The 26,531-nt window shown below is 37.8% G+C and overlaps 1 pseudogene; it reads right to left on the reverse strand.

Annotated features, from left to right (window-relative positions):
* Window positions 1-3,718: 3,718 nt before the first annotated feature.
* On the reverse strand, window positions 3,719-19,378 carry LOC127186596 (vomeronasal type-2 receptor 116-like; annotated as a pseudogene).
* Window positions 19,379-26,531: the final 7,153 nt, after the last annotated feature.

The raw sequence follows: 26,531 nt of genomic DNA on the forward strand, positions 1-26,531 counted from the left end.
TACCAAAAATCATGTTCAATCATAACTCAATTTTATATTTCATTTTAAAGAAATTCAAAAGAAGTCAGACATAGAGAGAAAGGAGACTCAAAAACTGAATGCTAAAATGAAGGTTGTAAAAACAAAGATTAGAATATTCCTTAAACCATAATTAAAATTCTTCAGGGAAGCCAGGCTTGACAGCACCCACCTTTAATTCCAGCACTCTGGAGACAGAAGCAGGTGGATCTTTGTGAGTTCAAATCCAGCATGGTCTACAAAGAGATTCTAGGACAGCCTGGGCTGTTAAGTAGAGACACCCATTCTCATTAAAATAAGGAGCTTCAGGTAAATCCAATATAAGGCCTACAATGCCACCTTGTGACAAAATTAAAGAATGCTATCCCATTGAAACCCTAGAGGCTTCAGTGACAAACCATCATAATGAGAATACGTGTTATATTTTCAAATTCAATTAATAGATGAAAGTCAATATTATGAATTTTAAATACAGGCTCTCAAGTCTAATACATGTGGTAGACATTGAACCCCTGCTCAGATCTAGCCAATGGACAGGACATCCAAAGTTGTATGGGGAGAGAGGACTGACTCTGACATGCACACTGGTGCCCCATATATGACCACTTCCCCTTTGTGTGAATGACTGGTGGCATACAGAGAATGGATAAGCAGGCTACCAAATGAGACTTGATGGCCTGTGACTGTAGGGTGTTGGAGGAGGTCCCCTTCAGTCACAGACCTAGGGGAGGGGAATAGAGTATAAGTAGAAGGGAGGGAAAATGGGAGGATACAAGGGACAGGAAACAATTGAGATTTAATCTGAATAAATTAGTTAAATATAATTTAAAATTTTAAAGGTTGTATTAATGTCACCTTAAAGCAATTGCTTACAATAGCTTAAGTGTTCCATTTGGCAGAGTTTCAAAATCAAAACATGGGTACCATACAGTACAGTCTTATAGACAATTTCAGGGGGCTTTTGTCTTGAGTTCTGAAAAGTATGATTCTGAGATTGTACATTAATTTGAGGTGATTGCTTACTTGCAAATGCATTTACCAATTGAATCTGATACATCAACATATGTATCCTATAGAATACAACAATTATTTAGACACTGTAACATAGAAAATGTTACAAATAGATCTTACACTTCTATAGGACAGGCAGTTATAGAAAAATCTAACAGGACGTTTAAATGAAATGGTCATAGAACAGAAGGGATAAATGGGATCTTCAAGAAACCTCTTTTAAAAGGTTTGCTGTCTTTTAAAATTTGGATAAGTGTGGACAAATGTTGACACATGATATGAAATATTAAGTAATCTTATATTTAATGTTGTTACATATAACACCCAATTAGTACATTCATGAAATAGTAGCTGGAATGGTTGTAATAGTGAAAGTTATTAGCCAAAATTATTCAAATTATATTACCCTCCCTACAGATGATATTTCTCAAATGATTATTTATTTAGTGTTGACTCAATACAAATGGCACACAGGTAGTTTTTTTTCACTTCTTTCTCTGTAACCTCATGCAATAAAATGAAAGTACTTAGAGGACATAAGTGGTGCTTTTAATAGCTCAGTATTTAAGTCCCTTGCCACTAGACTTATCATTTTTTATCCTCATGATCCAGCTCCTAAATTATGTCCTTGAGAAGGTGATCAACTTCTGGAAGATGTATACTGATATCAATGAACTAAAACATAAAACATGTTGCAAAGTAATTAAAGAAAATATAATGAAATCTCTACCTAGCACCCAAGTGGCAGCCCTTGATCATTTTACTGGCAGACCATGGGACTGGAATCTGTTTTCTAGTCTCTGTGATCACTGCAAGCATATTATAAAACAGCCTTATACAAGAAATGAAAATAAAATATTTATTTCAAAATGAAATCTTATTCTTATAACCTGGGTCTAGGGATATCTATAAAACAGACAAAGAAATAAAGATTAAGCAAGCAAGCAAACAAAAAAGTTGTTTGGTAGTTCTTAGTGAAATGCTGCTGTTTAATATCCATGTTTTTCCTTCGATAGAAATATGACAACTGCAGAGAGTTTTGATCATCATAGTCATCTAAAATTCAAACATGCTAAAGAGACTATTTTAATAATATTTTATTCTCTTGTCAATCATTCAACTGTGTCTCTTATGGTAGATTTAACATTGAAGGGTATTATGTGGTAGGCATAAAGAAAGTCTCAGTCATCTCTTCCCAAATATCTCTTTAGTACTTTAAAGTCTGGTGTCTTACCTGTTCATCAAAAAGCAGCATTCTTATGCAGCAGAGTCATTAAAATATTCTCCTCTAATTTTAAATATAATGCACTATCCGTTATTTATGTGTGTGTGTTTGTGGGTCGTGTGATTGTGTTTTGTTTTGTGCACAGGTAAATTCAGGTAACCATGTAGCCCAGAAAAGAACATTTTATGCTATGGAGCTATTATTACACAGGGTTGTTAATATCATTTTTTTCAGGGCGGAGTAGTGAATCAGGTCTTAATCAAGAGCAGGACACGACATGATATTAACTCCTGAGATGTCAATCCGTCTTCTTCAGTATTCTTTCTGTTTAGCAAGCCATCACTCTCTCTTCTAAGTGCAAGTCTTCTAACACCTTATATAACATCAGGATTCCTTTCGCTTGCCCCAGCAAGTAGGAACATTGTTTTACCATCATGTGAAAACAGGAGTACACTCTCCCACAAACATCTGCAAAATTTTTAATTACCATTCAACAGGCTTCAAACCCATTCATTCAGATATTAAAAGAACTTTGATTTTATTTTGAACGCTTTTTATTTTAGAGAAGAAAAGGACATTTACACTTTACACCACACTATGCCTGAATAGTGACAAACTGTGATATAAGTGGATGAGAGCAAGACTACTGGGATAATGTAGACAACTGTAGTAGCCATGACTGCTATAACACCATTAGAGGAAACAGTGAGAATCATTTTAAAATCAGATAAAACTTGTACTATCGCTCAATATTTGTTGTTCATGCACAAACGTTATAGTTGTTGGTTAGAATTAATTTACTGGTCAGAATACCTGGCCCAACTCAAGACCCAACCCATGGAAGACAGCCAACCTCCAACTCTGTTGCAGAAGGAGCCTAGATGAGTTATCCTCTGAAAGACTTCTCCCAGCAGTGATTCAAATCAAATGCTGAGACTCACAGCCAAACATAGAGTGGTACATATAGAGTCTCATAGAACAGTGGAGTGAAGGAGAAAAGGACCTTCAGATAATAGGAGCTCCAATAGAAGATCAACAAATACAGCTAACCAGGGCCCAAGGGGGCTTAGTGAGACTGAAGCAACAACCATGGACTATGTATGAACTTGACCTACATCTCATACACAGATGTAGATGATGGGAAACACATATTTCATGTAGGTCCTCTAGTTAGAGGCCTGGGAGCTGTCCCTGACATGGACACTGTTGCCACGCTTTTGATAAATTCCTCTTTGTGGAACTATTTTCCTATGCCATAGGTGAAAAGGACATGCTCAGTCCTGATGCAATTTGGTGAGCTGGGTGGATGAGAAGGGGATCTTCACTTATCTGAGAAATAGGAAAGAGTTGATGGGAGAGAGGGAGGAAGGGTGGGACTGGAAGGAGAAAAGATATTGGGTCTACAACAAGGTTGTAAAGTGAATCAATTAATTAATTTCAAAAATGGATTTGTGAGCTATCCCTTTAGGAATATGATTTCTCCCTGATCTTTGGAAGAGAATTTGTGTGTGGCTTGAATACAATTATGTAGTACTTGGGAACAAAGATGCACCCCAACATCCCTGCACTGGAAGACAAGATGGAAAAATTTTCCCCAGCCACCATGACCTTGCCCTTGGTGCTATGGTAGACAGGGAGGAAAGTGATCCAAACACTGCAAAACACCAGCATGCTGAATGTCAAGAACTTAGATTCATTGAATGCGTCAGGCAGGTTCCTAGCCAAGAAAGCCATGGTGAAGCTTCCTAGGGCCAGGAAGCCTAAGTATTCTAGGACACAGTAAAATGCTATAACAGAACCCTTGTGGCAGACAATGATAATGTGGCCATGCTCAGAGTCTGCATCAATATCAACAAAAGGAGGAGAAGCTACTAGCCAAACTGAACAGAGAATAATTTGGATAAGTGTACAGAGAGGAATGATGTAGTTAAGTGTTCCTGAAACCAGAATGTACCTCATCCTTCTTGCAGGAGTTGTGATTTTGAAAGCCAGAACCACTGTGATTGTTTTGGCCAACACAGTAGAAATAGCCACAGTGAATACAATTCCAAATGTGATTTGCTGCAGGATGCAGGAGACTGAGTTTGGATGGCCAATGAAGAGGAAGGAGCAGAGGAAACAGCACATGAGTGACGTAAGATGTAGCTCATTGAGCGGTTATTGGCCTTCACAATGGCAGTGTCATTGTGCTTCAAAAATATCCCAAGAATCAGAGCTGTGAAGGCAGAGAAGCACAAGGCCAGTATGGCCAGAGCCATCCCCAAGGGGTCTTCAAAGCCCAGAAAGACCACAGCTTTTGGAATGCAGTGATTCTGCTCTATGTTAGCATACTGGTCCTCTGGACACTTCACACACAGGTCCATGTCTGAATGAAAAAGGAAAGACTTGTTATTGCTGCTTCAGCAGTTTATGGACAAGATATTTCAATAAGTCTGTTGAAGATGATTTACAATACATACATTTTATTCCTGTTAATATAATTGAAGGACATTGCTGTACAGCAAAGCTTATATTTATTAATTCTTATCTTCTCTGAGAACAAAACTGAACCATCAATTTTCTATTTAACTGTGTTGATGAGAACATTTCCCATATTTTCATAAAGCACAGATTTCTTACATTATTTGGAATGCTATCATGAGACGACTTACTCTTATAAATTCTGAAAAAAAAATTAACCACAGAATGGCTGTGTTTTAAAACCACTGACACCATTCATTCATTGCCTCATAAGTTCATTGACAGTTTAATTAATGCTGTCTTAAAGAGAGATGGAGAATGTCTTCTACTTGGACAAAACCTGTGGTAGCTTTTCTTGTTCCAATTGACCAACCTGAACATATTGATATGAAAGGAATAGTAAAAGAAATTATCAGGGTTAGGTGTGTGTGTGTTTGTGTTTGTGTGTGTGTGTGTGTGTGTGTTTGTGTGTTTTTATCTTGGTGTTTCCATATGAAAGAAGCAGGTGAGCTCATAAACTTGGAAATGATTTGATTTATATGGGGGAAGTAGGAATGTGACTGTGAGAAGTAAAATTTATATAAATTAATATTAATGATTGAAAATTATAAAAATAATTAATATGTCTTTATTTATGTTGTCATCTGGCAGTATAAAGAAGAACTCCTCAATCTAGTTCATGAAAAGCACTAGGTGTCTACTGAAGTTAGATACCTCTACAAACTGAGCACTACAAAGCCCTTTATCTTGACCCCATCTTCATGGGAAACATCCTGCACATTCCTACTTCCCTAATTCCAATCTGTATGACACACAGACTCTGAGTACACTCTGTGATAAAATATGTATTGATAAACAGCATGAATAAAATGAAATAAGTACCAATAATCAAGAGTTTTAGCCCAGATTTTTTTTGTGTGTGTAGAGCAACATACCGCATTCACAACATGCTTTTCCCAAATGGCATGCTCAGGAAACTTGATAGCAATTGTGTCGATTCACTTGATAATTTCAGAGACTTATGGTATGCTTCTAGTTTTAAAAATTTTTTTATGTAAAACAATAGACTTCTGGACAACTGTAATTTGTTAATTTGCTTGAACAGGTAGAAAGTTGACTTAACAATGAAGAGACTGTTCTGCTCTTTCAGTAAACCTGTGTTCACTTCCCAGAACCCATGTGAGGTGTTTAACAACTACCTGCAACTATAACTATAGTGTTATTAGTTGCTCTCTTGAGAGGCATCTGCTCTTGAGAACATATACCCTCCCAACTCACACATAACATTAATAAAGAAATAATAAATAGTTTTTGTAGTTATTGATGTAACTAGCCCTAATTCTTGTTATTTTTATGTTTAAAACAATTTTATTACAGTCTGTTTAATACTTTTGGGGTATATTGGAATGCATAAATGTCAGAATCCATTTTCCAGGAATCGTTTGACTCCTTTTGCTATAAGATTCCTGGGGATGAAGCACAGTCATCGTTCTTAGTGGCAAAAGATTCAAATATTGAACCATCTCACTGTCCAGAAGTATGTTTTTAAAATTTCCATTTCATTGCAGAGTATGAAGGCAACGTGTGAGAAAAACTATTCATTGTCCATTTGTATTTAGCCAAGCATAAACATATATTCACTTGACTAAAGGGGCTCTATAGGTGGCAATAAAACTTTAATAGTTGTGACCAATTGTTTTCAATACAAAAGCACTCTATTTTATTATTTCATGAAACTATCAATTGGGTGCTGTATATAAAATATTTTTATAAGACCCCTTATATTTTATAGATTATATGTCAACACTTACCCCTACTTTACTAGAAACAAATGACATCAGACACTTGAAAATGGGCTTCTAGATATTATATGAATTCTGTCTCTTACATATCAGTTTCTGATAATTTTATAAGTAGTTTTTTTTTACCTCTACACTAATTTTCCTAAGGATACAGATTTGGTTTCCCTACTCCATTACCCCGTCCACGCAATCTTTTGGCCTATCTGTTCTGCACACTGCTATGAACATACATGGTGTGCATAGACATGTGTAGGGAGATATACATATGTTCAAAAAGAATATATGCATATTTGGAAGATTAATGACTGGAATGTTTCCTACATGTAGTTATAGAGATTAATCACAAGGAAAGATCTTGTGTAGAATTGCTCACACTGCAGTTTGATTATGAAAATTGTTTCTTTGAGAAAATGTCATATGACATAAAATTTGAATGAATCAAAATGTAGGTCTAGGCATAAGGTGTTGTTAATGTTTGTGCTCCTATAAAGACTAATAGAGAAAATTGTATATTTTATTTTTGCAGTTGCTTTTTAGACTCCCTCAGCATTCTTTTTTTTTTTTTTTTTTTTTTTTTTTTTTTTTTTTTGTGGAGTGGATTACCATTATGAAGGCTTTACCACAGCAGCAAACCCTCACTGGTTCCATTAGAAATTTCATTTTCTGCACAGGATATACAAATAAAACAGCAGGCTGACATTCCCTCCTGCCTGAGTTGTCTTAATCCAGGACCACAATCAGCACTGCATACAGAGGGTAGCATCTGAGAAAGTAATATACATGCTAATATCAGGAGTTTTATCTACTTCTGCCATAACTATATTATATTAGCATGTGAATATATCAATAAGTTTATTTTATACTAAGTAACTGAGGGACCACATTTCACTTAGTACTTTGTATAATGCCAAACATATGAATCTATTTAAGCAAATGGATGAAAAGTTGAGATTATTACCAAATCTTAGCAATCCAAAAAAAGAGAACTTTTAGTTTACTTTGTGCAAAGAGGACAGAAATTGTACCCTGGTTTTCAAGTTAATTTTTATCATTCTGACACAAAGTACAGTAAAAAGACAGGATTAGGGGAACCCTAATTGAGGAATTCTCTCTAAGAGACGAGTCTCTTTTCATATCTGTGAAGCATTTCATTAATTGGTATGCATTGTAGGCATGAGCAGTGTGCTATTGCAAATACCATCCCTAAGCAAGTATGTATGAGAAATCAAACAGAGCAAGCCGGTAAGCAATGCTCATTCAAGGGTCTATGCTTTAGTTTCAGTCTCCAACTTCCTTTCCTATCTTTGCTTGACTGTAATACATGAGCCAAATCAATAGTTTTTCCTCATTTTGACCAAGAGCAATGCTTAATTACAGCAATGGTTAAACAAGTTATGAATAAAGCTAATCCGAAACAGGTGAGACAACTACTCAAACCTCAGGTAAGAAACATATCCTCCAATAAATTAAGACTGAAAATATGACAAACTCAATGTAAATATAGGTGAAAATGGGTGAAAATACAGACCTGGTGTATTGCTAATAGCAAAGTGCTGAGCTGATGTGTAGGAAGCTAAAATTTGAACTGTTTCCTGAAATGAGAAGACTTTACAGAGCCTGTGAGTACTGGGAGAGGCTGAGTAAAACTTAGTTTGTGTAAATTTAATTGAAGGACTTCTTAATTCCAAATTTATTTGTATTACACTGAACCTGATGATGGTACTGTATACGCTTCATCAGACATTTGCTTATTTTTGCAAATTCATTTTGAATCCTTAGTTCAGTATTAAGATTTATGTGAAAACCACACTGTCACTCATGCACAGTCTAATCTCATGTTCTTCTTAGACACAGTTAACTAAAACTCTTCCTGTGGAAGAGAAAAGGGTCTCACTATGTAGGACTGGGATACCTCAACTCCCTATGTAGAACAGGGAATGTTTCCTTCTTTCTTTTTGCATATATTTTTGTGGGGACCACAATTTAGCCTCGCTAAATTCAGCCATGTTAGAAATTCTGTACTTAGGCTGCGGGCTGTTACCTTTAGTTGTTGACCCTTGCTAGAGGAGGTCTTGATTTCTAGGCTATCTTTGGATTATCTAACTTTGGAAGAAATAAGGTGGTCCTTACATGGATCCACCCAGAGAAATAGGGAAGTTCTTACATGGAGTTACCCAGAGGATTAAGCAAGTTCTTACAGTGAGCGATTCAGGTGATTGTATTCTTACCTGGAGTTAGGGAAAGTGGGATTAGAATAAATCCTGTTCACCTTGGTATATAAAGACTTACTTGCCAAGAGCCACCCTGTTAAGGGGGCTCACTAGGCATGTGGGCTGTCTAGGAGGTGATCTGGTGTTTGCAAGGTCTTATACCACGATGTACCCCAAAACTGCTTCCAGCCTCTGACATGCTGTCAGGAGCCATTGATTTGAGAAAGTCCAGGAGGCATGAGAGATCTCTGGAGGTGATCCAATATTTGCAAGGTCTGTATTGTGATGTACCCCAGAACTGCTTCCAACCTCTGACTACCCTGTCAATTGTGCACTACTGAATCTCTCTGAAATCTGGCATTAGAGCCGGGCATGGTGGCACATGCCTTTAATCCCAGCACCCAGGGAGGCAGAGGCAGGTGAATCACTGTGAGTCTAGGGCCAGCTTGGTCTACAAAGTGAGTCCAGGACAGTCAGGACTACATTCATGGCCAGCTCGGTCTACAAAGCGAGTCCAGGATAGCCAAGATTACACATAGAAACCCTGTCTCGAAAAACCAAAAGTAAATACATCTGGCATTGGTGTGAATTGTTAGCTTCTGGGTACTGACCAGCTCTGATTGAGTAAACTTCCTAGAGGATCATATTGAAGATGTACTTTTTGTTATCCAAATGAATTAATCTCTGATTATGAAATTCCTGATTTGGCTCAAATAGTTTTAAAAGTTAAAGTTAGTTTATGGCTGCAATAAATACCTTTGTGGACCTCCAGATGCCTCACTAGGATAGCCTACCAGCAGATTTGTGGCTTCAGATAAGCCTCCACCGCAGATGGCACCACGAATCTTGGTATTTGACCATAAATATAGCCAAATTTTTTAAACTCCATGTGAACCTATGTAGAATGAAGTTACCTAGAGATGTCTGAATTTACTCTGTTTCTTAGAATGAAAGACAGACAAAATTATTGTCCTGAGCTCACAATGAACTAAGAGATAGCTGGATAATGTATAGTCAGGTCCATCCTAACTGATAGGTTGTATAGTCTTGTAAGTTTCACACCCTGTTAACCTTAGACCCTGCCAACCCTCGTCATTTTGAACTCACCATGAACTTACATAATGGATAGATAGATAAGAAATGTTTAGATTTAAAGCATTTAACCTGTTGTATTTTAGAATTCATCTGCTTTTGTGATTACTTGTACTCTTCTGATTATGAGGTAATTCCCTTTTCTCAGAGGTATAAATATGGGCTACAATAAATGTGAGCAGGACAACAAAGGAGAAAAGAAAGAAGAGCGAGAGAGAAATGAAGGAGAACAAAGGAGAAAAGGAAGGAGAATGAGAGAAAAATGAAGGAGAACAAAGGAGAAAAGGAAGGAGAACGAGAGAGAAATGAAGGGGAACAAAGGAGAAAATGAGGGAGAACAGAGAAGGAAATATTAAGCAGCTTAACTTCAGTTGAAGTTAAGACGCCTGACTTCATCCACCTTTTCTCCTGGTCCTCTTCTCTTGAACGTATGTGTGTGAGTGGTTTATTTTCTATCTCTCTCTCTTACTTCTTATTTATCTATAGGTTAGCAAATAAGTTAGCAGACTCAGGAGCATCAGCCTTCTACGGCTAATAAGCCTAAGTTTACACCAGCTTATTGGAGATCTCCATAAAGAGGTCTATCTACAGATCAAAGAGCCTCCTTTTACGACCCTGTGCAGTTTCTAACAATAAGCCGCTTTTACAGCCTCAGCCATAGGAAAAAAGGTGGTCAGTTTAAGTTCTCCTCAGCCGCAGTACAGCCAGTCCCTAGAGAAGAAACCGTGGGCTCTTTTCCCTTTCCTTCCTTTTTCTTCTTTCAATCCTGATCAGTTGCATGAGCCATCAGCTCTGGTCACCCAAGAGATAAAGTAAACTAGAAGGGCTTCCACAATCCAACACCAGAGAATCTACCCTGGACCCTCTCCAGAGCACCAGCTGGCCATTAACACTTACTCAACGAGCATTAAAGAGACTCTTGATCAGAAATTTCCAGACTTGTCTCAATTTTCTTACATCTCTGTCCCCACTTTCAATCCCCACTCCCCCTTTCAGGTAAAACCTGGTTAGATTTGTCCCACAGTCCAGGACATACGGTGCACAAAGTGGGACCTGGAAAACAGGGGTTATATGATGGACATTGTTTTGAAGGGGCCCTGTGGAAAGCCAACTGGAACATTTTACCAAAGTCGCCGGCTTCGCAGAGAAACGGCGAGATGAGCAACACAAACATGGGACAGAGAAATAGCAAAGATTTATTCAGAGAGACATTGGAAAATAAATTTCAAATGGAAGGAAAAGGGGTAAATACTGAACATTTGGATTAGTTTTTAGGTTTAGTCAATGAAGTATTTCCATGGTTTCCTGAGGAAGAACTGGTTAATTTAAAAATGTGAGATAGAGTTGGAAAAAATTACAGGAAAACAATATTATTCTTTTAGACATATATATCTTGTCATTAGTTAAAGATAGTGTAGACCCTACATTTGCTGTTTATTGTCATGGTTTCAAAACTGCTTCTTTTTGTCATGCCTATCAGTCTACTGTTTGCTTTATGATTGTCATGTCAAATTTTATGTCTATGTCTGTAAATTTGTTTAAGTGTTTAAATATTGTTTCATTTTTCTATATTTTGAAAGAGGGCCAAGATTTACTTGCTGGTCAATTTTCTAAACAAATAGTGCTCCCCAACGTGGTTTGCACAGCCCATGAGGTAATAAGAGTACTGCCTCTGTGGTGCTGGCCAGCAGCAGGCCCACCCTTCTTGGGGCCTAGACCCTGGCGAAGTGGCTTCCCTTGGGGAACAAGCCCAGGACTGGGGCATACATGCACCAAAATGTTTCACAGGCACTGCTCCTTTCTCAACTCTTGCAAAACAGGGCTGGTTGGAGAAGTATGGTCTAAGGAATAGTGTATGTTGTATAAAACTTAAAATTTTCTTATTTAACTTTTGCCTTTAAGAGACTGATAGTTTTCCAAAATGGTCTAAGGAATGGAGGTAACTCCAAACTCCTTAGCTACAAGGTGTTTAAAATTTTCTTGTTTCTTTTCTTAATTTTTACTTGAAATATTTCTAAAAGTTCTTAGATTCTCAAAATAGAGAGAAAGACTACTGCTGTCCTTAAAACCAAACATTAATAGCTGGGAGTTTTCAGTTTAGATCAAACTAGCTAAACAACCCCAGATCTAGAACGTCCTTGTGCCAGATAATTTTTTAAGACATTGTTCCTAGTTATCTGTAGGCTTGACTCTTACAGAGCAGTGATGGCTACAGAAACATGTAGCCATTTGGAGAGGTGGGACTAGGAGTCTGATAGTTTTCTAAACTAGCCTAGAGAATGTAGTTAACTTCCGAGAGATTGAAATTTTCTTGTTTCCCTGATTAATTTTTGCTTCAAATTTCTAAAGATTTTACTGAAATTAAAGGGAATACAGGGCACTGAGGTGCCTTCCTTTAATACCAAAACTTGGGTATTAACACAGGCCGAACTCTTGGGTTCCAACCTGGCCTATACTGATAAACTAAGTAACTTATAGAGATGAAAGTTAAAAGTTAATGAGACTATGCAACTTATGGCAGCATTGTAGGCAGGACTGCCCTCTCATGTGGCTGTTTCCAAAATTGTCATAGACCTTAAAAATTGTTTTTTCACTATACCCTTGCAACCAAAAGATTGCTTTCAGTGTGCCTTCTGTGAATTTTAAAGAGCCAATGGAGAGCTATCTTTGGCAGGTTTTGCCTCAGAGAATGGATAACAGCCCCACCCTGTGTCAGAAATTTGTAGCTATAGATTTACAAAAGGTTAGAGAAAAATATACTGATTTATAGATCAGTCATTACATGGATGATATACTTATTTCTGGAAAGGATGGACAACAAGTGCTTTTATGTTATGCTTTTTAGGAGACCCAGTTCTCTCAGGTTGGTCTGAAAATAGCTCCTGAAAAAGTTCAAGGGGGGTTCCATACTGGTATTTGGGATTTTAGCTTTTTCCTTCTCAGATAAAACACCAAATAATCATATTGAGAGTGGATCATTTAAAGACTTTAAATTATTTTCAAAATATGTTTGGTGATATAAATTAGTTTAGACTTTATTTAAAATTAACACCTGGAGATTTGCAGCCCTTATTCAAAATCTTACAAGGTGATTCCTCTTCAAAGTCAGCCCAGGAGCTTACAGCTAAAGCTAGGAAAGCCTTGGCGTTAGTGGAAGTGGCTATCTCCCATCAGTTTATAAATTATATAGATTATGACAAGCCTCTAGAGTGTATTACATTGGCCATTCATACCACACTCACCATGGTGTTCTGGCAAGATACTCTTATTATGTGGGAACATTTCTCATCTCTTAATAAGGTAATAGTACCATCTTGTTTGGCTGTTGCAAAGTTGATTGATATAGGTTGATTTCGAGGAGGAAAGTATTTTGACAAAGAACCTGATTTTATTATTCAGCCATATTCTAAGAAACAACAAAATTGGGTGTTTGCTAACACAGATAATTGGCAGTTAGTTTGTGCACAATTTTGTGGATATTTAGATAACCATTTTTTCCTCTAATAGGCTTCTTAACTTTTTAAATAACCATCCAGTTATTTTTCCTAAGATAACTCAATTTCAGCCTGTGATAGATGGTTGGCTGATTTTTACTGATGGGTCTTCTAATGGAAAAGTTGGTTACACAGTAGAAGGACAGACATATGTTATTCCTACTACTGCTAAGTCTGCTCAAGTTGCTGAACAGTATTCCTTGTGTTCATTTAATTTATATTCAGACAGTGTCTATGTAGCAGAAGCAGTTCCTCACCTAGAAACAGGAGGAAAAATCCAACCTTAATCACAGGCAAGTGGATTATTTTCTCTAATCCAGATATTTATTCAAAAGAGTAAAACATCCTTTTTAATGTGACATTTAAAAGCTCACACTGATATACCTGAACCTTTAGCTGCAGATAATGCATTAGCAGATGCGGACCCCCAAAATTTGGGTATGACTAACAAATGTAGGAAAGGCTCAAAAAGCTCAAGATTTACAGCTTATCAATAGCCAAACTCTAAGACCTCAATATAGGATTACTAAAAAGCAAGCTTGAGCCATTGGGAAGCCATGGTGCAACCTGTCCCCAGTTTCTTCCTGTACCACATCCGGGAGTTAATGCTAAAGGACAGATCCCTAGCCAACTTTGGCATATACCTGAATTTGGAAACTTAAAATATGTTCACGTGTCTATTGATACATATTCTGGATATTTAATTGCTTCTCTCCAATCCAGAGAAGCCAGAAAAATATAATTTCTCATTGTCTGTCTCCCTTTTCTCAAATTGGCGTGCCTAAGGCTATCAAGACAGATAATGACTCAGGGTATGCTAGCAAAGCTTTTCAAAAATATTGTGATTCTTTATCCATTAAGCATGCTACAGGTATTCCTTATAATCATCAAGGACAAGTTATGGTGGAACAATCTCATTCTACCATAAGAACCTATTTACTAAAAGTAAAGAGGAACTTTACCCCTAATCACCTAAAAATGCTTCTCTTTGTTTTATTTTATTTATTTATTTTTTACTGTGTGATGCCAAAGGAAACTGTGCAGCTGGTTGAGTCTGGCACATCAATACTCAGTCATCCTTCACTAGAGTGACATGGAAGGATTTTTTAAATGGACAGTGGAATGGACATAACCCTGTGTTAATATAGGGGTTGATGCTTTGTTTGTGTTTTCTCACAGGAATATGATGCTGCACCCTGTCTATCTGAGAAGCTTGTGTGTCAAGTGGATGCTGCAATAGATGAGTCTGCTGATGATCCTGTGATTGGAGCTGAAGCTTCATTGGACACTCATGCCTAATCCTTCTGTTCTTCGACCTGCTTATGTCAAAAACACTCACTACTTGATTTCCCTGTGTATGATGAAGAAAGAGGAATGCAAATGTTCCAGTACATGTGAGGCATCCTTCTTACAGACTTGACTGAACTTTGGAGATGATGCTTTGCAGAGTCTCCTCTAGAACATTCTTCTTCCAGAAGCTCATATTACTAATATTATTTTTGCCTTAACTAAGAGGTTAGCAATTTGAGAAGACTTAGCAAGTTACAATGTCATGCTAGGGTTCCCTAGACTCCTTGTGAGTAGGATGTAGATAGATTCAAATTCAATATAATCTCTTTAGAATTAACAGTATTCTACTGCATGGACTATCCTTGGTTGGGATGGCAGAGATGGAAATTATAGTCTGTTCCTTCCTTCCTTGCTTAACACAGCTCATGTCCCAGCAATTTCAGCCAATAAAAGCACAAGTACATGACAGAGCTCATAGACACTGGCCTTCTTCATATGTTGAAATGAAGGCAAGCCAGAGGTGGGTAAGAGCCTTATCTAACCTAAGCCATGGCATGAATGATGAAATTCATGTGCAAATAATGGGTAAATAAAAGTACTCAACTAAGATAGACTCTTCATAATTTTATTTTAGAAGAGGCAGATGTGGGGAATTATATTAAATTCAACAATGTTAGAAATCCCATGTTTAAGCTGCATGCTGTGACCTTTGAGTTGTTGATCCTTGCTGAAGGAAGCCGTGTGTTCTAGGCTAACTTTGGCTTATCTACCTTTGAAAGAAATAGGGAAGTCCTTACAGGAAGCTACCCAGAGAAATAGGGAAATCTTTGCATGGAACTACCCAGAGGATTAGGTAAGTTCTTACAGGCAAATGTTTTCTTGCCTGGTGGCTAGGGAAAGTGGGATCAAAATAGATCCTGTTGACCTCGATATTTACAGTCTTACTTATGTGCATTAAAGAGAGTCTTGATCTGAAATTTCTGACTTGATTCAACTTCCTTGCATCTCTTTCTCAACTTTCAATCCCCACTCCCTTTTTCAGGTGAACCCTGGTTCGATTCATCCCACAGGCTGGAATATATTTTCACATTTATTTTGGCACTGGTAAGATTCTAATGACTATTTTGAAGAAGAGTGGAGACAAGGTATATTGCTGTTCAAATTCTGTTCAATTTTTTAGGCTCTTCATCATTTCCTTCAAAGGTTCTTCATAAGTGAGAATATCCCTATAGATTAATAAGAATGGTACCTCAAGATTATTGCTTATTTTATATAAATAATATCTATGAATCTTCAAACATGATTTTATATTCATATTAAAAACAACACAGGTTCTAATAAAATAAAATATACTGTATACAATGCACGTTTAGATTTCTTAACGAATTGGTAAAAATGTTACATCAAAATAGTGAAAAGAAGAAACATATAGGAGGCTAGATATAGGTTCCTTATGTCACAGTTCATTCAATTTCACTAAGTTACAAAATGGCATAAATTCATATCAGTACAGTTATGTCAATATTACCTGTCTACTTCCTGAGGCCCACTCTAGCATGTCTTCAGATAAATGGAGCTGTTGTCCATGTGGAAAATTAGGGGCTAAACTTTCCTATCTTCACTTTAAGTTCAACACCATGTGAGTAATTCCTAATGTGAAAGATGTCACACTCTTTCTGGTTCACATTAACTTGTCACCAACAGGATTACTGAAGTGCCTCTTTCTCAGAAAGGAGTGCATCTGAAAGACAGGAAGAATTCTACAATCAATATACCCTTGCTTGATGTGAGAAAACATATTCTGATTTCATATGAAAGGCAGTATTTAAAAGATATCTGGAGTGAAATCTCGATGAAAGTGAAATGATATATTAACTTATCATAATATTTGCTGAATTTAATTATCTTAAAGGAACCTAAGAACCAAAAGCTTAGACATACGTGTATGCATCAAACAAAGATGTACAACACACAAATATGTGCATACAGAGACCCCCATCCTACATAGATGCACACACAATATGTCAACACACATTTACTTACACACACATCAACATAATGCCAGAATGGAGATATGAGCATATGGACACAAATAGACATACAAGTACAGAAATGCACAAAACACATAGATGAACACACACATGCATGCACAGACATATAAACACAAAAGACCTGATCGACATTAATGGACACACAGACAGATTTGTGCTCACACCATCCAAAGAAAGAAAGACAAACAGACAGACAGACAGACACACACACACAGCAACACAGATATACATATGTGCAATCACAAACACAGAAACACAGAAAACATAGAGTGAGGAACACGCAGAAACATGCACTGACATATACTTTCAGAAAATACACAAAGAGAAAAACAAACAGAGACACACTGACATACAGGCAAATTTATGCTAACTTCTACAGACAGACACACAGAGTCAGTTGGCCAGAAACACATACATACACACACACACACGCATGCATGTGCATACACATGTGTATATATTTATATATATTTGTGTGTGTTTGTGTGTGCATGTGTGTATACAAATGTATAGTGAGAAACATACATTCAAGCACACGAACACACATGTATGTACTGAAATGGTTCACAACAGTATTTTCTGTATAATTACTCTCAGGCTGTGAGGAAGCAAGAATCATTGATAAAGGGGGATCTTGTAGTGGGCATATAAAACTTTCAATATTGTGACTATTATTTTTCAATACAAGCATCTAATTTATTATTCATGAAATATCAATTGGTGCTGTAGTAAAAATATTTTTATAAGACCCTTAATTTTGTAGATTATTGTGCCAACACTTACCCTTACCTTACTAGAAACAAAATGCCGCATACATTGAAAAGTGCTTCTAGATATTATTTGATTTCTGTCTCTTATGTATCAGTTCGATAAATTTTAGGTACATTTTTTTACCCTCTATGCTAATTTCCTAGGTCAGATTATGGTTTCCCCACTCCATTCCCCAGTCCAGGCAATCTTTTGCCCTATCTGTTCTGCCATGTGCTGAGACATACATGGTGTACGTAGAACTATGTGGGATACATACATAATTCAAAAAATGTAGTGCATATTTGAAAGACTAATGACTTGAATGTTTCATACATTTAGTTATAGAGATTAATCATAAGGAAAGGTGCTCTGTAGAATGCTCATATTGCAGTTTGCTTATGAAATTATTTCTTTGAGAAAATGTCATATTATGATATAAATTTCGAGTGAATCAAAAATGTAGGTCTAGGATAAGGTGTTTGTTAATGTTTGTACTCCTATAAAGACTAAGGAGGAAATTGTATATTTTACTTTTTGCGGTTGCTTTTTAGACTCCTTCAGCATCTTTTTTTTTTTTTTTTTTTTTTTTTTTTTTTTTTTTTTTTTTGTGGGTGGATTCCATTGTGAACGCTTTACCACAGCAGCAAACACTTACTTGTTCCATTAGAAATTTCATTTTTGGCAGTGGATACAAATAAACAGCAAGCTGACTCCCTCCTGCCTGAGTTCTCTGAATCCAGGACCAATCCGGACTGCATACAGAGGGGTAGCATCTAAGAACGGAATATACATTTTAATATTAGGAGTTTTATCTACTTCTGCATAACTATATTGTATTCGCACATGTTAATATTCAAAAAGATTATTTTATACACAGAAACTGAGGACCCCATTTTCACTTAGCATTTGTATAATGCCACACAATTGAATCAATTTAAGCAAATGGATGAAAGTTGAGATCATTCCACATCTTAGCAATCCAAGAAAATGAGAAATTTTAGTTTACTTTGTGCAAACAGGACAGAAATTGTAACCTGGTTCCTATGTAATTTTCATTATTCTGACACAAAGTACAGTGAAAGGCCAGAATTAGGGAAACCTTAATTGAAGAATTCTCTGTAACAGACAAGCCTCTTTTCATATCTGTGAAGCATTTTATTATTGGTATGCATTGTAGGCATTCCCCGTTTGCTATGCAAATACCATCCTAGGCAAGTATGTATGAGGAATCCAACAGAGCAAGCCCGTAGGAATGAATTTCAGGTCTATGCTTTAGTTTTCAGTCTCCAAAATTCTTTCCCTATCTTCCTTGATTTAATTCATGAGACAATAAATCATTTTCCTCATTTTGTCAAGGTCATGCTTAATCCCAGCAGTTTAACAAGATATGGTAAAGCACCTACTCGAAACAGGTGAGCTATCTACTCAAACCTCATCATAACAAACATACCCTCCAATAAATTAAGACTGCAATATGACAAACTTCAATGTAATATAGGTGAAAATACAGACTGGTGTTGTTATGGCAAGTGTTGAGCTGATGTGCCGGAAGCGAAAATTTGAATTGTTTCCTGGAATAAGACAGACTTTCCGCAGCCTAATACTACTGGGAGATGCTGAGTAAAACAGTTTTTGTAAAGTTAATTGATGATTTTTTAATTCCATTTATTTGCATTACACTGAAGCTGATGATTGGACTGTCTATGCTTCATCAGAAAATTGCTGATTCTTGCAAATTCACTTTGAATCCTTAATTCCGTATTAGGTCTATGTGCGAAAACACACTGTCACTTATGCACAGTCTAACCTATATTCTCCCAGATACAGTTAACTACACTCTTCTTGTGGAAGAGAAAAGGTCTCACTATGTAGCACTGGGATACTTAACTCCCTAGGTAGAGCAGAAGACTGTTTCCTTCTTCTTTTTGAGCATATAATTTGGGGACCACAATTTAGCTACGCTAACTTCCGCCATGTTCGCATTCTGTTTCTTAGGCTGCGGCTATGATCTTTGTTGATGAGCCCTGCTCAAGGGGTCTTGGTTCTAGATATCTTTGGATTATCTTTCTTGGAATAATAAGAAGGTCCTTACAGGTATCCACCCAGAGAAATAGGGAAGTTTCTTACCTGGAACTACCCAGAGGATTAAGCAATTCTTACAGTGAGCTATTCAGGGATTGTATTCTTGCCTGGGGTTAGGAAATGGGATAGAATAGATCCTGTTGACCTTGCTATATAAAGTCTTACTTGCCAAGAGCCGCCTGTTAAGGGGGCTCCATGGATGTGGGCTGTCTGAGAGGTAATCTGGTGTTTGCAGGTCTTATACCCACGATGTACCCCAAAACTGCTTCCCGCCTGACATGCTGTCAGGGCCATGTTTGGGAAAGTCCAGGAGGCATGAGAGATCTCTGGAGGTGATCCATATTTGAGAGGTCTGTTTGTGATGTACCCCAAGACTGCTTCCAACCTCTGACTACCCTGTCAATTGTGCACTCTGAATCTCTCTGAAATCTGGCATTAGCGCCGGGCATGGTGGCACATGCCTTTAAATCCCAGCACCCAGGGAGGCAGAGGCAGGTGATCACTGTGAGTCTAGGGCCAGGCTTGGTCACCAATGAGTCCAGACAGTCAGGACTACATTCATTGCAGCTCAGTATCAAAGCGAGTCCAGGATAGCCAAGATTTTCACATAGAAACCCTGTCTCGAAAAACCAAAAGTACAATACATCTGGCATTGGTGTGAATTGGTATGCTTCTGGTACGACCAGCTCTGATTGAGCAAACTTCTAGAGGATCATATTGAAGATGTACTTTTGTTTCCGATGAATTAATCCTTGATATGGAATTCCTGATTTGGCTCAAATAGTTTTAAAAGTTAAAGTTAGTTTATGGCTGCAATAAATACCATTGTGGACTCCAGATGCTCACTAGGATAGCCTACCAGCAGATTGTGGCTTCAGTAAGCTCCACCGCAGATGGCACCACGAATCTTGGTATTTGACCCTAATCAGCAAAATTTTTAAAAACTCCATGTGAACCTATTTATGAATGAAGTTACCTAGAGATGTCGGCATTTACTCTGTTTCTTAGAATGAAAGACAGACAAAATTATTGTTCCTGAGGCTCACATTAACTAAGAGATAGCTGGATAATGTATAGCTAGTCCATCTAAACTGATAGTTGTATAGTCTTGTAAGTTTCACACCCTGTTAACCTTAGCCCTGCCAACCCTCGTCATTTTGAGCTCACCATGAACTACATTAGGATGACAGATAAGAAATGTTTAGATTAAAGGATTTAACCTGTTGTATTTTAGACATTCATCTGCTTTTTGATTACTTGTACTTCTTCTGATTATGAGGTATTCCCTTTCTCAAGGTCTAACTATGGGCTACAATAAATGTGAGCAGGACAACAAAGGAGAAAAGAAGGAGAGCGAGAGAGAATGAGGAGAACAAAGGAAAAGGAGGAGAATGAGAGGAAAAATGAAGGATAACAAAGGAGAAAAGGAAGGAGAACGAGAGGAAGGACTAAGGTGAACAAAGAGTAAAATGAGGGAAACAGAGAAGGAAAGATTAAGCAGCTTAACTTCGTTGAGTTAAGCACGCCTGACTTCATCCACCTTTTCTCCTGTCTCTCTTCTCTTGAACGTTGTGTGTGAGTGGTTTATTTTCTATCTCTCTCTCTTACTTCTTATTATTCTATAGGTTAGCCAATGTTAGCAGACTTCAGGAGCATCAGCCTTCTACGGCTAATGAGCTAAGTTCACCAGCTTATTGGAGATCTCCATAAAGGTCTCTCTCAGATCAAAGAGCCTCCCCTTATGACCTGTGCCTTTCTAACCAGAAGCCGCTTTTACAGCCTCAGCCATGGAAAAAAGGTGTGGTCAGTTTAAGTTCTCCTCAGCGCAGTACAGCCAGTCCCTAGAGGAAGAAACCGTGGGCTTCTTTTCCCTTTCCTTCCTTTTTCTTCTTTTCAATCCTGATCAGTTGCATTGGCCATCAGCTCTGGTCACCCAAGAGATAAAGTAAACTAGAAGGGCATCCGCAATTCCAACACAGAGAATCTACCCGTGACCCTCTCCAGAGGCAAACAGCCGGCCATAACACGTACTCAACGAGCATTTTAAAAGAATTTGATCAGAAAATTCCCGACTGACTCAATTTTCTTGCATCTCTGTCCCCACTTTCATTCCACTCCCTCTTTCAGGTGAAACTCCGGTTCGATTTGTCCCATCGCCCAGGGACATATAGTGCCCAAAATGGGGCCTGGAAAACAGGGATTAAGTGATGGATATTGTGTAGAATGGGCCCTGTGAAAAGCCAACTGGAACATTTCACCAAGTTGCCAGCTTCGCAGAGACAGCGCGAGGGCAAAACCAACATTGGACATGAGAAATAGCACCGTTTATTCAGAGAGACACTGGAAATAAGTTTCAAATGTAAGGAAAAAGGGTAAATACTGAACATTTGGATTGTTTTTCGGTTTAGTCAATGAAGAATGTCCAGCGGTTCTTGGGAAGAAGTGGTTATTTAAAAATGTCATTAGTGGGTAAAAATTACCGGAAAACGATATTATGCTTTTAGACTATATATGTTGTCATTCGTTAGTATTCGTAGACCCTACTATGCTGTTTATTGTCAAGGTTTCGACTGCTTCTTTTTGTTTTGCCTCTCAGCTACTTTTGCTTTATGATGTCATGTCAATTTATGTCATGTCTGTAAATTTGTTGTTAGTATTCAAATCTTGTTTCATTTTTCTATATTTGCGCGGAGGGCCAAGCTTTACTCTGCTGGTCAATTTTTCTAAGCAAATAGTGCTCCCCAACGTGGTTTGCACGGCCCCGAAGGTAATAGAGTACTGCCTCTGTGGTGCTGGTCAGCTGCAGGCCCACCATTCTTGGGGCCTAGATCCCGGCGCAGTGGCTGCCCTTGGGGAACAAGCCCAGGCCTGGGGCACACATGCACCAAATGTTCACAGACACTGCTCCTTTCTAACTCTACAAAAAGGATGACCTAAGGAATAGAGATGTTTCCTAAAACTTAAAATTTTCTTGCTTAACTTTTGCTTGTGAGAGGACTCACAGTTTTTCCAAAATGGTATAGGCATAGAGTTAACTCCAGACTCCTTAGCTACAATGTGTTTTACCATTTTTTTTTTCTTTGCTTCATTTTTACTTGAATATTTCTGAAATTTTTTGATTCTCAAAAAGAGAGATAGACTAGTGTTGTCCTTAAAACCAAACCTTCAGTGAGGAGTTTCCAGTTTAGATCCACTAGATCACAACCCCAGAGCTAGAACATCATTGGGCCAGATAATTTTATAAGACCTTGCTCCTCGTTTTTTGTGGCTTGACTCTTACAGAGCAGAGATGGCTACGAAAACCTGCCACTGGAGAGGTAGAACTGGGAGTCTGTAGTTTTTCTAACCTAGCCTCAGGGAATGTAGTTACTGCGTAGAGCTTGAAATTTTTTGTTTCCCTGATTAATTTTTGCTTCAGATTCTAAAGATTTACTGAAATTAAAGGACTCAGGGCATTGAGGTGCCCGCCTTTATCTCAAAACATGGGGATTAACACAGCAGAACTCTCGGGTTCCAAACTGTCTATACTGCTAAACTAAGTTATTTACAGAGATATAAGTTAAAAGTTAATGAGACTATGCAACTTTGGCAGCATTGCTGCCAGGATGCCCTTCATTTGGCTGTTTCCAAAATTGTCATCAGACTTTAGAATTGTTTTTCACTATTCCCTTGCATCCAAAAGTGCTTTTCAGTGGTGCCTTCTGTGATTTTAAAGAGCCCATGGAGAGATATCTTCGGGAGGTTTGCCTCAGGGAATGGTTAACAGCCTCACTGTGACAGAAATGTAGCTACAGCTTAAAGGTAGAGAACAATATATGATTATATGTCATTCTACATGGATGATACTTATTGCTGGAAAGGATAGACAACAAGTGTTTTTATGTATGATTCTGAGACCCACTGATCTCAGTTGGTCTGCAAATAGCTCCTGAAAAGGTTCAAGGGGGATTCATATTCATATGGGACAGCGTTCCTTTCCCAGAAAAGCACCCAAATGATCACATGAGTGTGGACATTTAAAGAGATTAAAAATTTTTACAAATATGTTTGGTGAACAAATTAGCTAGACCTTATTTAACATTAATAGAGATTTGTAAGCCCCTTATCCAAAAATCTTACAGGAGATCCTTTCCAAATTCACCCCAGGAGCTTATCGCGTAAGCTAGGAAAAGCTCGGCATTAGTGGAAGTGCTATCTCCCATAAATTTATCAAACTCTATATAGATTATGACAAGCCTCTACGAGTATATTACATTGGCCCATTCATACTAACACCCACCTGGTGTTCTGGCAAGACACTCCTATTATGTGGGAGCATTTGTCATCTCTAAAAGGGTCGTAATATACCACCTTGTTTGGCTGTTGCAAAGTTGTTCAATAGGTCGATTGTAAGGAAGAAAGTATTTTGGCAAAGAACCTGATTTTATTTTCACGCTCTATTCTAGAAACAACAAAATTGGCGTTTCCTGACACAGACGATTGGCAGTTGACTTGTGCAATTTTAGGATATTTGGATAACCCTTCTCCTCTAATGGCTTCTCCACTTTTAAGAAACATCCAGTATTTCCCTAGGAAAAACTCAATTCAGCTGTGATAGATGGTTTGCTGATTTTTACTGATGGGTCTTTAATGGAAAACTAGTTACATGTAGATGGATGACCTATGTTGGTCCTACTACTCCTAAGTCTGCTCAAATTGCTGAACAGTATGCCCTTTGTTCATTTAATTTTAATTCAGTAGTGGCTATGTGTCAGAGCAGTTCCTCGCCTAGAAACAGCAGGACACATCCAACTCACTCATGGGAAAGTGGATTATTTTTTTTCTATCCAGACATTTATTCAAAGAGAAAAACATCTTTTTTATGTGACATTTAAGAGCGCTCATGCTGATTTACCTGAACCTTTAGCTGCAGATAATGCATTAGCAGATGCAGGCCCCCAAAATTTGATCTAGACTTACCAATGTAGAAACGTCAAAAAGCTCAAGATTTACATCTTTCAATAGCCAAAGTCTAAGACTTCAATATCGGATTAATAAAGAGCAAGCGCTCAGCCATTGGGAAGCCATGCTGCACCTTCGTCCCAGTTTCTTCTTACCAAAAAAGGGAGTTAATGATAAAGGACAGATCCCCGCCAAATTTGGCATATATCTGAATGGAAACTTAAAATATGTTCACGTGTCTATTGATACATATTCTGGATTGTAATTACTTCTCTCCAATCCAGAGAAGCCAGAAAATATAAATTTCTCATTGTCTGTCTCTCTTTTCCTCAAATTTGCGTGCCTAACGCTTATCAAGACAGATAATGAGTCCTGGGTATGCTAGCAAGCTTTTCAAAAATATTGTGATTCTTTATCCATAAGCGGTTACAGTTATTCCTTACAATCCTCAAGGACAAGTTATGGTGGAACGCATCTCCTTCTCATAAGAACCTATTTACTAAAAGTAAGAGGAACTTAACCCAAATCACTCAACAGCTTCTCTTTGTTTTATTTTTTTTTTTTTTTTTTACTGCCTGATGCCAAAGGAAATTGTGCAGCTGGTCGAGTCTGGACAATCAATACTCATCATCCTTTCACTAGAGTGACATGGAAGGTCTTTACTGGCAGTGGAATGGACCTAACCCTGTATTAATATAGGGGTTGATGGTTTGTTTGTGTTTTCTCACGGAACATGCGCTGCCCCTGGCTATCTGAGAAAGCTTGTGCGTCACGTGGATGTTGCCATAGATGAGTCTGCTGTATCCTGAGATTGGAGCTGAAGCTTCGTGTGGACACTCTTTCCTGATCTTCTGTTCTTGACCTGTCTGTCAAAACCCTTCACTACTTGATTTCCCTGTGTTGTGAGGAAAGGGAATGCAAATTTTCCAGTAACATGTGGGGTATCCTTCTTACAGACTTGACTGAACTTTGGAGATGATTGCTTTGCAGAGTCTCCTCTAGAACATTCTTTCTTCCAGAAGCTCATATACTCAATATTCTTTTTTGCCTTAATAAGGTTAGCAATTTGGAAGACGAGCAAGTTACAATGTCCTGCTAGGTCCCTAGAATCTTGTGGTAGAATGTAGGTAGATTCACATTCAATATAATCTCTTTAGATTAACAGTATTCTACTGCATGGACTACCTTGGTTGGGATGGCAGAGATGGAAATTACCGTCTGTTCCTTCCTTCCTTGCTTAACACACGCTCATGTCCCAGCCATTTCAGCCATAAAGCACAGTACATGACAGAGCTCCTAGCACTGGCCTCTTCATATGTTGATGAAAGGGCAGCCAGGGTGGGTAGAGCCTTTTCTAACCTAGCTCTTGGCATGAATGATGGAATTCATGTGCCCATAATGGGTAATAAAGTACTCAACTAAGATAGACTTTCATAATTTTTTTTAGAGAGGCAGATGTGGGAATTATATTAAATTCAACAATGTTGAAATCCCATGTTTAGCTGCATGCTGTGACCTTTGGTTGTTTATCCTTGCTGAAGGAAGCCGTGTGTTCTAGGCTAACTTTGCTTATCTACCTTTGAAAGAAATAGGGAAGTCCTTACAGGAAGCTACCCAGAGAAATAGGGAAATCTTTGCATGGAACTACCCAGGGATTAATAGTTTCTACAGGACATACAAATGTTTTATTGCCTGTGGCTAGGGAAAGTGGGGTCAATAGATCCTGTTGACCTCGATATTTACAGTCTTACTTATGTGCGTTAAAGAGAGCTTGGCTGAAATCTTCTGACTTGATTCAACTTCCTTGCATCTCTTTCTCAACTTTCAATCCCCACTCCCTTTTCAGGTGACCCTGGTTCGATTCATCCCACAGGCTGGAATATATTTTCACATTTATTTTGGCACTGGTAAGATTCCTAATGACCATTTTGAGAGAGGTGGGACAAGCGTTCAAATTCGTTCAATTTTTAGGCTCTCATCATTTCCTTCAAAGGTTCTTCCAAGTGAGAAATCCCTATAGATTAATAAGAATGGTACCTCAAGATTATTACTTATTTTTATATGAATATCTATGAATCTTCAAACATGTTTTTCTATTCAATTAA

This window comes from Acomys russatus, unplaced genomic scaffold, assembly GCF_903995435.1.
Source record: "Acomys russatus unplaced genomic scaffold, mAcoRus1.1, whole genome shotgun sequence".
Classification (NCBI taxonomy): domain Eukaryota; kingdom Metazoa; phylum Chordata; class Mammalia; order Rodentia; family Muridae; genus Acomys; species Acomys russatus.